Source organism: Scyliorhinus canicula, chromosome 6, assembly GCF_902713615.1.
Source record: "Scyliorhinus canicula chromosome 6, sScyCan1.1, whole genome shotgun sequence".
NCBI lineage: Eukaryota > Metazoa > Chordata > Chondrichthyes > Carcharhiniformes > Scyliorhinidae > Scyliorhinus > Scyliorhinus canicula.
The window spans coordinates 57,583,893-57,595,792 of record NC_052151.1 but is presented as its reverse complement, the minus strand read 5'-3'; positions in this window follow the sequence as shown (position 1 = coordinate 57,595,792).

The following is an 11,900-nucleotide window of genomic DNA, read 5'->3' as shown; positions in this document are numbered from 1 at the left end:
AAACTTGTCACCAAAGTACCAGAATAATTTATTGAGTCTCGTGTGGTAAGATAGCAATTTGATACAGAGCACATCATCACGGAGTCTGCTAACTACTCCTCTGGAACTTGCACCTAGCACTGACCATGCACACGTACATCTTATTACCCTTGCCACCCTTTATATGAGAGTCACAGGTCACATGACCTTGGTCTAGAGACCGCACGGTGTGCCTGTACCGCCACCTGCTGGTTGGAGGCTGCACACCATCCAACGATGAGATAGCCCATAGGCATATCACCACAGTGCGCAGATAATCTTTTTAAAAATAAATTTAGAGTCCCCAATTCAGTTTTTCCAATTACGGGGTAATTTAGCATGGCCAATCCACCTACCCTGCATATATTTGGGTTGTGGGGGGTGAAACCCACGCGACACGGGGAGAATGTGCAAACTCCACACTGACAGTGACCCAGAGCCGGGATCGAACCTGGGACCTCGGCGCCGTGACGCATCAGGGCTAACCCACTGCGTCACCGTGCTGCCCTGCAGCTAATCTTTTGACCATTAATTCAAATGGTTGGACAACCATGTACAGCCTGGGTTTCCAGTTGTGCTCACTGGCTCTCAGCAATCACGTAAAGTCAGAAAACTATCCCATCACCTCCAGGAATTTTCCATTCACTCTTAAATCACCCTACCAGGTCAATCTTAAATCCAAACCAGCTACTAGGAGGCAGCAGAGACTTGCCAGGCTTGATTCTCTTGTCTAATTTCTGTTTAGGAGAAACACAACTCTCCACTTCTGCATTTGACATGGCTCAGAACAGGAAGTGGGACTTGAACCTGCAGCAGCCCTCGTTCTGTCCTTACTCAAATATAAAAGCGGACCTGACTGCAACATTTGACATTGAGGAAATATCACACCACTGGCTGGTTACCACTTTTATCAGGGTTATATTGACTCAAGGTTGCCAACATCATTTTCTTATGCAAGATAGAACAATCTTTCTTATGGAGAAATTCATCTAAAATAATTGACCTGGTCGGGTAATGCCCTGAATCTAACAGTGAAAGTGTGACACCGTGCAAAAGAGGAACAATAACACTTACACAGTTAAATTATCTTTCTTATTGCAACTATCTTTCCCTTTTTATATAGGATGGCGGGAGTAGTTGATCATGTCCCTCAAGAATGCTCAGATAGTGAAAAGAATAATTTTAATGGAGAGTTACTTCCAGCAATTTCCTGTCGTTGGACAGTGGGGTCGCCCTGTACTGATAGGAGCTGGTGTTGCTGAACAGTTTGTTTAGTAATGGTTGCATCATTTTCACTTCTGTTGAAGCAAAACTGATAAATGACAGTTGAAAAGAAACTGAACTAATGTTTAATTAAACTGAAGAGTTGAAACTGAAGAGATGCTTTTAAGTGACTGCTTTTATGCTGGGAAAATGAACATCTAGGTTTACTTCTTTAGAGTGCCAGAATGACCTTATGCAGCATCTTTAGTGACAGTGGTTATGGGGGAAGTGGTCAGAATATTTTGCTGAACCATGATAATAAACATAAACATTATTTTTTGGGGGGAATTAACTGGAGTGTGCAGTCTCTAATCCTAGAATCACCAGATTATCAGAAAGTATTTCTTCACACAAACAATGAAATGAAATGAAAAATGAAAATGAAAATGAAAATCGCTTATTGTCACAAGTAGGCTTCAAATGAAGTTACTGTAAAAAGCCCCTAGTCACCACATTCCGGCGCCTGTCCGGGGAGGCTGGTACGGGAATCGAACCGTGCTGCTGGCCTGCTTGGTCTGCTTTAAAAGCCAGCGATTTAGCTGAGTGAGCTATACCAGCCCCTAAACAAGCAATGGGATGAGATCTTGGATCGAGTGACGGCAGCAAAACTGGATTCACTAAAGTGATAATTAGGTATGGCCGGCATGGTAGCACAGTGGTTATCACTATTGCTTCACAGCTCCAGGTTCAATTCCCGTGAGGAGCCTGCACGTTCTCCCCGTGTGTGTGCGTGGGTTTCCTCTGTGTGCTCCGGTTTCCCCCCCCACAGTCCAAAGATATACAGGTTGGGTGGATTGGCCTCAAAAAGGTTAGGTGAGGTTACTGGGTTACGGGGATAGGGTGGAGGTGTAGGCTTAAAAAGGGTGCTCTTTCCAAGGGCCGGTGCAGACTCGATGGACCAAACGGCCTCCTTCTGCACTGTAAATTCTATGATTCTAGATGTAGAAATGTAGGGATTATAGGCACTTTCTAGATGGATTGACCTGTCTCAACGATAATTATTGTGAAATCCCGTGATGTTTGGTGTTTGCTGCTAAGACGCTAATAATTTCTCCTGGCTGATCTCTGAAGGGGCCAGATCATAGGGCAGAATTTTACAATTCTAAGAGGTAGGGGGAATGTAAAATTGAATGAATGGGACTCCCCTGGGAACCCATCCGCCCAAGCCCAAACGCAATTTCACGCTTGGGTAGACAGGGCCTTAGGCGGGAAACCCATCATTTCACCTATTAAGGCCCATAAATAACCACGTAAGGGCCTTATCCTGCCCAGCCTCAATTTTTAGGCTGGCGGAGGCGACTGCGTATCGGGTAGTAAACTGACAAAATAACCGTTCCTCATCTCGAGTGGGAAGTGAGGAGGACTCCTCACTCTAAAAACTCCCTCTGAGTTGCGGCGCCCTCCCCTCCTGGATGTTAGAGCTCCGGGACCACCTCATCCTCTACCCTCTACCCTGGTCTGCCCACCCCGCCCCTTCCATCGACTTCCGCCCTCTATCTACCCCCCCCACCCGGGTTCAAGTGAACGTTAAATGGTAGTGGGAGTTCGAGAGCCTTTTTCGCCGACTTGCGGGATGGTGAGTGCTGGTCGCTAGTCACCCTTAAAATCCTACTCAGAGAATCAATGGCAACAATTCAATTAGTGTTAATGTCTAAATTCTGTTGTCAAGGTATTGACTCACAGAGGGGTAAAGTTAGAAAATATCTGCTCCCACAAACACTGGCAGCACCTTATCAAAATGGCCAATTAGCTTATCACAGCAAACTCTTCCTCTGTGCAGGCATCGCAGCCAAGGCAGATCCTCCTTTCACCCACTGACCATGCTTGCAGAACGTCCAGCAGGTGCACCTGGATAGTGAGCAGGAATAGGACTCTGGTTCAACGTTCCATGATCTGAAGTACTAAGACTAATTTTAATATCCCAGCGAAATACAGCCAAGTCAGAGACTCAAATAGCTGACATTTTAGTGTGTATAGTTTATGTTCAGAGAGACTTGGGTGTGCTAGTGCATGAGTCACAGAAGGTTGGTTTACAAGTGCAACAGGTGATTAAGAAGGCAAATGGAATTTTGTCCTTCATTGCTAGAGGGATGGAGTTTAAGACTAGGGAGGTTATGTTGCAATTGTATAAGGTGTTAGTGCGGCCACACCTGGAGTATTGTGTTCAGTTTTGGTCTCCTTACTTGAGAAAGGACGTACTGGCGCTGGAGGGTGTGCAGAGGAGATTCACTAGGTTAATCCCAGAGCTGAAGGGGTTGGATTATGAGGAGAGGTTGAGTAGACTGGGACTGTACTCGTTGGAATTTAGAAGGATGAGGGGGGATCTTATAGAAACATTTAAAATTATGAAGGGAATAGATAGGATAGATGCGGGCAGGTTGTTTCCACTGGCGGGTGACAGCAGAACTAGGGGGCATAGCCTCAAAATAAGGGGAAGTAGATTTAGAACTGAGTTTAGGAGGAACTTCTTCACCCAAAGGGTTGTGAATCTATGGAATTCCTTGCCCAGTGAAGCAGTTGAGGCTCCTTCATTACATGTTTTTAAGGTAAAGATAAATAGTTTTTTGAAGAATAAAGGGATTAAGGGTTCGGGCCGGAAAGTGGAGCTGAGTCCACAAAAGATCAGCCATGATCTCATTGAATGGCGGAGCAGGCTCGAGGGGCCAGATGGCCTACTCCTGCTCCTAGTTCTTATGTTCTTATGTTCCAGCAGGCCTTGGCTTTCAAGGCCATTGGAGAAGGCATGAGTAGTTTTTTTTTAATAAAGTGGAAAGTTATCAATGAATGACAACTTTTTAAAGCTTTTTTTTATACATCCTATTTTCACTAAAGGGTTCATTGGTTCTATATCGTGTCCAATAGGTGAGTGGGCATATAAGTGCCATAGCTTGGCATATAGGCATGAGGGGCCATAGGAGATCAGTGGAGGAACACACCTTGGCATGGGGACATGAGGGACCACAGGGAGTGGATGGGGAAGCATGAAGTGACATGGCTAGGGCATGGGGAGTGTGTGAGGTGTGATGGAGTGTGAAGGCCAGAGAGCCTTTCTTTTTGCATTATAACTGGGACAAAGAGACTGGCATTTTAAACAGCCTGCATCAACATCTGAATTCTTTCCTGGGTTGGTTGCCCCAACTCCAGCCTTTACCCTCTCCCTCACAATGAAAATGTTTGTTCGTTCTTTTCGTCTGTAAAGTCATGGACTTATTAGGAAGAACTGATTCATTTTTAAAGGATGTGTTGTCATTGGGAGATATGACTTTAAATTTTACAATGTCGTAGGTTATTTTCTTTAGAATGTCATTGATTGTTTTAGAATGCTATGGATTGTCGCAGTTGCTGTGTTGAGATTTATTACAGCTGTCAGAATGTGAGCAAAGTTTTCAGAGCAGGTCATTGGATGTGGATTTTTAAAGTATTCATTCATGGGATGTGGGCATTACTGGCTAGGCCAACCTTTATTGCCCATAGCTAATTGGCCTGAAGCCTCTTTAGTGAGATGTAAGCTGTTCATAAAAAGATATACATTTTTTTCCTCTTTGTAATTGCAAAGTCTTCGCCTGGTAGGGAAAGCCTTAAGGAAGAACTGTGAAATTGTAATAACATTGAGTTAATACAGCAGGCAGAGGTGCTCTATTGAGTGCTCTCTTCAATTATTACTGTTGTGTTCTGTAACAAACCTACTCCTTGTTTGCAAATTGGAATGTGTGGGGTAAAGGGTTACTTGACTTTGGTCTAAGATGGTAGACTTAATAGGCAACTTGCAAAACGCGGCAACTCATGACATTTCCATCATCTCCCATCCAGTGGGCAAAAGTCTTTTTATTCTTGGACTTATGTGTCCAATTTTATTTCTTCTTCCAAATGTTGTCAGCATCCAACCACCATGTTTAGAATTGCCTTTTTAAGCAGGAGTGTCACAGTGAACCCAGGGTGATTGCTTGCCTTATTGGTAGTTGACATGTGTTTGTGGTCCCGAAAATGAGGATATGCCACACTTCAGTTTATGTTTCATTTTATCTCAGCCGTTTACTTCCAGAATTTTGTAACATATTAACCACAGTTATAAGACTAGTATCATGTAGCAAAGGCTGACAAGTATCATTTAAGTTTACCCTAAGTAACAACATTGTGATCCATGCCATTGAATCACAATGTTGGATCACCTGGCAGCCAGACATAAAATAATTTTTTATTAGTTCCTTGTGAGGGAACTCTTTGCAGCAAGCCTTTACTCTTGAACTGAGCTGTTTTGTCAAACTACTGAACAAGTCTGGATTTGAGTAGGGTGAGATTGTATAAAGGATTAGTGTATTTTATTTAGAATCCAGTCTAAGCCTTAAGGATACAATGGAGGTACTATTTGCAGACAATGTGGGCATCGCTGGCATTTATTTTGCATCCCTAATTGCCCTTGACTGAGTGCATTTCAGAGGGCGTTTAAGAGTTAACCACATGCTGTGGGTCGGACGTTGCATGTAGGCCAGACCAGGTAAGGACGAAAGATGTCCATCTCTCAGGCTTATGAGTGAACCAGATTGGCATTTACAAAAATTGGCAACTGTTTCAATTCCAGATTTTTATTGAATGCAAATTTCACCACCTGCCATGGTGGGATTTGAACCTGGGTCCCCAGAGCGTTACCCTGGGTCTCTGGATTACTAGTCCAGTGACAATACCATTATACCACTTCCTCCCTCTGCTATGCCAGTTTCTGTTGTGCGTGGCATAAAATATCCATGATTTAAAGCAAATTAATGCTTAATTGCCATAAGTCTCATCTTCAGAATGTGGACCATTCCTTTTTTTCAAAATAAATTGAGAGTACCCAATTCTTTCTTTTCCAATTAAGGGGCAATTTAATGGTCCAAACACAGGAGCTTGGTGGATTGCTTATTCGTCTTTCTTTTCACGCTTGAATGCTTCTCAAGCACTGTGCTTTGATGCTAACCCAATGTTTATAAACACTCCTGCCATGATTGACTCATTACTCTTTGCAAAAAGCACTCAGTTGTTTTTGAAGAATGTCACAATATTTTGAAAATGAGCCAAAAATGGGTTAGCCCTGGTGTCCTGGTCAATATTTATTCTTAATCAACATCAGAAAAAAACAGATTATCTGGTTATTATCACTTGGTGTTTGTGGGAGTGTCTTGTGTGCAATTTGGCCACCACATTTCACGCATTACAACAGTGGCTATATTTCAAAGGTACTTCATTGGCTGTAAAGTGATTCGAGACATCTGGTGATCATGAAATGCAAATAAAAATGCAAGTGCTCCGTTCTATAACTGTAGTTGAAAATGGAAGCGGCCATTTTAATTTGTTCTTTGTGATTCTTGTTATCAGGATGGATGTTGTAGTGTTCACAGAGACCACAGAAGCTAAGTTCATTAACAAAGCTAACATTTATTTACACTACTTAATTAAGCTCGACCACTTACTCCTATATTTAATAATCTACAATCTACACTCAACTAACACTAGTCTCTACACTCTATCTATAACTGCATTGTATTCTCTCTCACTGCTCTCTAGCTCTCCACCAGCGCTCTCACAGAGGTCTGTAAGTTTGTGCTTTATATAGTTCTGCATATAGCTCCATCTAGTGGCTAACTATGATATGACATTAACCCTTTGTATTCTGAACATTTCCCATAATGTCCCAATCCCCAGGTGACTTACCCACCTTTTCAACCTTGCCTCTTGTGTGAGGTGTGGTGAAGCTCTGGTTAAATCACCACCAGTGATCTGTCTTTCGAAAGGGGAGAGTGGCCTCTGACCCTCGAGGGCTCTCGCGACATTCATTTCACCCCTCACAAGACTTGTTGAAAGTTTGGTGGATACTGGAAACCACTGAAAACAATGGAAAGGAGAATGGGGCTGGATGTATAACAATAGAGTCACCCACCGCCACCCATTCTTGTGTCACACTGAACTTAAATTTTACCCTGTTATATCTTCATGCATGGCTACTTGGCAGAACCTCGAAAGCTGCTGGAGGGCACCATCTGCTTCAGGAAATCCCAGAGATAATTTTGCACATAAAAAAACAGTGCTTGCACATAAAACAGGTCACTATAGCCCTTCATTTTTATGGCTCCATTAACTTCCAAACCAACACAGTGAATATTTGCTGAATTGGTCAATTTTCTATCTGTAAATGTGACAAAAGAGGAGATTGATGCTTGACGCAAGAGGGCCAATCCTTTTATCTCTTCCTTCACTGATCAACAACAATAGTGTGACAGGGCTCCCAAATCCACCGGATTGCTGTTGCTCCTGGACAATGTTTTTCCAACAACCAACGTCACTAAAGCACATTATTTGACCATTATCTTTTTGCGGTTTATATACTATTTCTGCATACAAATTGACTGTCACATTTGTCCGCATGAGAACCGCAACTGCTTCCAAGTGCTTCCTGGACTGTAAAGCGATTTGCCCGAGTGATCATGAGAGAAAATCTTCCTTTCCTTGCTTTTCCTTCACTGAGCATATGTTTCTGCATTCCTTAACAGGGAATGCAAGTGCCTTATGTAGATGATCCTATGCAGCCAGTAAGTTCCTTTCATAAACTGGCCCAAAAAGACCAGGATCCTTTGTCCTTGTAGCATGTACAGATTCTGCTGGTATCTCTGGGTTATTAGACACTCTAACCCAAATTGACTTGCTACTGCTCGGGCAGTAGAGCAGAAATTCTGCCTGACTTTCAATGACCACTATAACGCTTATCCATTTTCCGAGGCCAGGGTTCATTTTTCATACCACCATGGATTTTCATAGTATCTCCATCGTCAAGGACCCCACCACAGACCACAGACTATTTTGGGAGCCCAGTCTCTCAGAACATTTATAAATTAAGTAGTTGAAGCTAAAGCATTGAATATATTCAAGAGGCGGCTAGATATAGCACTTGGGGCGAATGGGATCAAAGGTTATAGGGAGAAAGCAGGAATAGGCTATTGAGTTGGATGATCAGCCATGATCGTGGTAAATGCCGGAGCAGGCTCGAAGGGCTAAAAGGCCTTCTCCTGCTCCTATCTTCCATGTAAGGGGCAGCATGGTAGCATTGTGGATAGCACAATCGCTTCACAGCTCCAGGTTCCCAGGTTAGATTCCGGCTTGGGTCACTGTCTGTGCGGAGTCTGCACATCCTCCCCTTGCGTGCGTGGGTTTCCTCCGGGTGCTCCGGTTTCCTCCCACAGTCCAAAGATGTGCAGGTTAGGTGGATTGGCCATGATAAATTGCCCTTAGTGTCCAAAATCGCCCTTAGTTGGGTGGGGTTACTGGGTTATGGGGATAGGGTGGAGGTGTTAACCTTGGGTAGGGTGCTCTTTCCAGGAGCCGGTGCAGACTCGATGGGCCGAATGGCCTCCTTCTGCACTGTAAATTCTATGTATCTATGTATCCACATAAACAAAACAATACAACATTTCAACTGCAACATTTCACTTTCATATCTATTTTGTGATAAGAGGTGTCTGTTCTTCATTTGCCACCATCACTTAATCACGTTACCCCAGTGCTACTTCTTCAAAAGCACTGTATACATCTTTAGGAGTGCAAGGAACAATGTGTTATTTGGCAAATGTAGTCACAGTGATGCAGGATACTGAGAGGAGAAGGCTTGCTCTGGAACATTGGCTGCCCTGTCAATTTGTTCTTCCAGTCCAACAAAAACATAAAAAAGGAGCAAACGCCAAAACACTTGTCCAAAGAAACACCTAAAGCCTTTGCAACGCAATACACTGTTCTTTTGGAGTTGAGTACACTCTGTATGTCAATGCTTGATTTGAGGAAATATAGTTGGTTTTGTAATTTCTATTCTCTTTAATAAGAGTTGTAAAAGAATATGTTAAATGCCACTAAACTATTGATAAATGTACGCAAAGAAAGCAGAGCTGGAGAATTAACCAATGTGAAATGAATGTCAGAAGAGTTGTGTTTTCCTTAAAATAGATAGATAGAATTTACAGTGCAGAAGGAGGCCATTCGGCCCATCGAGTCTGCACCGGCTCTTGGTAAGAGCACCCTACCCAAGCACACACCTCCACCCTATCCCCATAACCCAGTAACCCCACCCAACACTAAGGGCAATTTTGGACACTAAGGGGCAATTTATCATGGCCAATCCACCTAACCTGCACATCTTTGGACTGTGGGAGGAAACCGGAGCACCCGGAGGAAACCCATGCACACACGGGGAGAACGTGCAGACTCCGCACAGACAGTGACCCAAGCCTGGAATCGAACCCAGGACCCTGGAGCTGTGAAGCAATTGTGCTAACCACTATGCTACCGTGCTGCCATGTTGATTGAGGTTATTATGGATTAATTTACTAGCAATTGTTAACTGATTAATTTATTGACACACCACAAAGATAGGATTTTGATAATCTGAGTACATTTTAAAAGTGCTTAACTTAATAGTTTTAGGAGTGCAGTGACTTGAGTAAACTGCGCGTTTAGCACAGGCCCGCCTGTCAAAGCAGGATGGGATCTTAAGGGAAGTAGATAATAGAACAGTACAGCACAGAACAGGCCCTCCGGCCCTCGATGTTGTGCAGAGCAGATCACCCTACTCAAACCCATGTATCCACCCTATACCCGTAATCCAACAACCCCCCCCTTAACCTTACTTTTTAGGACACTACGGGCAATTTAGCATGGCCAATCCACCTAACCCGCACATCTTTGGACTGTGGGAGGAAACCGGAGCACCCGGAGGAAACCCACGCACACACGGGGAGGACGTGCAGACTCCGCACAGACAGTGACCCAGCCGGGAATTGAACCTGGGACCCTGGAGCTGTGAAGCATTTATGCTAACCACCATGCTACCGTGCTGCCCCACGGTGTTTGTGATTGATTAGACTGTGAGCAACCATCGGTTGCTATAGTCTGTAATAGATGGATAAGCAATGTAACAATGACGATCATTGGTTCAGTTTAGAGATTGGTATGAAGAGACAGAATAACTTTACAAAATGTATATGAGAAGTAAAATATCAAATTGAGCCAAATATGTTTAAAGCTGTGAGATAATCAGGAAAAATAGAGAGTGAGCTAGTATGGACAAAAATGATCGGTCGTACTGGGCCAGATAACCGGGACTTTTGAGGATAAAAGAAGAAATATTTTGATAGTCAAGAACAGGGATAGAAGACAAAAATAAGGCACCTTAGCTTGTTCGAGTAGAAATTAATGTTGGCTGGAGCTAATTCCTATCTTGTTAAAAAAGCTATGATGAAGTAGATAATGTAGGTTATCTGGACCAGTTACCTTGCAGCTGATCAGTTTGGAACTGCAAATGACTGTCTTGACAATACAATATGTTAATTTCTGCTGCACACCAATAAAAGATTTATTGTAACCAATTGGTATCATGTTTGAATTCCTTGAAATTTCAGAGAGGGAAGAGAGCAAGACAAAACAATACCAATGGTTTTTCAAAGGCGTAATTTGGCCTAATTTTCTCCTCTCCAAACCACTCGATCTGCTCTTGGCCTCCACGTTTCAGTTTCCAAGGTCTTCCATTCACGTGATCCAGAAAAATCCTTCTATTCCTCTGCCTTGATCTTTTTCCTTCCATCTGGCTTTCTAACATCTCATTTAGCCACCATTCTCTCCCATGCCGACTCCAATTAATTTGTCTTTTATTATTATTATTTTTATGATAGCATCACTAAAACCACATTCTTCTTGTATTGTTTCTAACTTCTCCCCTCTATTGTTATTGTCCACCCATGTTACATTCAATGCTCAAGTGGGCGAGTGGAGGGTGGGGTCCCATCACCCTCCAGCTTCCACTCTGATTAAGTCCATTGTTGGAAGGCCCTTAGATGGTCTTCCGACCCTACCACAGTTGAAGCCCTTAAGCACATAATTAATGCCATTAGGGCCTCAGGTCACCTGCTTATTATTTCAAAGGATGCGGACATTGTTGGGAAGTTCAGTATTTGTTGCCCATTCCTAATCGCTCTTGAATTGAATGACTTTCCTGGCCATTTCAGAAAGCAGTTAAGTGCCAACCTGAAGTCACATGTAGGCCAGAGCAGTAAGGGTGGGAGCTTTCTTTCCAGAAAGGATATTAGCGAACCTGATGGTTTTTGAGGACAATCGATGGTAGTTTCACGGTCACCATTGCCGAGGTTAATTTTCAATCCGGGTTTTACAAATTGAATTTAAATTCCACCAGCTCCCATGGTGGGATTTAAACCCCTACCCCCAAGAATTAGCCTAGAAAAGACATTAATGGTATTACCCCAACAGCGGGCAGGGACCTCGCCATGCACAGAGCATGACAAGCTAATCCTGGTGAGTTTGCTTGCAGGCTCCAAAGTGGGGATCCCTTCTTCAAAGGCTCTCAGCTGATGGAGAGACCCAGCATCAGGAAGGGCGGAGAATAGAGTGGGTGGCGCGGATGTTTGGGAGTGGGGGGGGGGGGGGGGGGGGGTGAGGAGCTGAAAGCCAACAATTGGCCAACAACCCACAGCGGGCATGTCTTCCACCCTTCATGACCTGTGAAAAGTAATGCCACTGGCCTGCTAAGTCCCAGGTGGCACAAGATTTCCCGAAAAGAGGGAACTCAGGGCTCCCACCGGCTCCCCTGC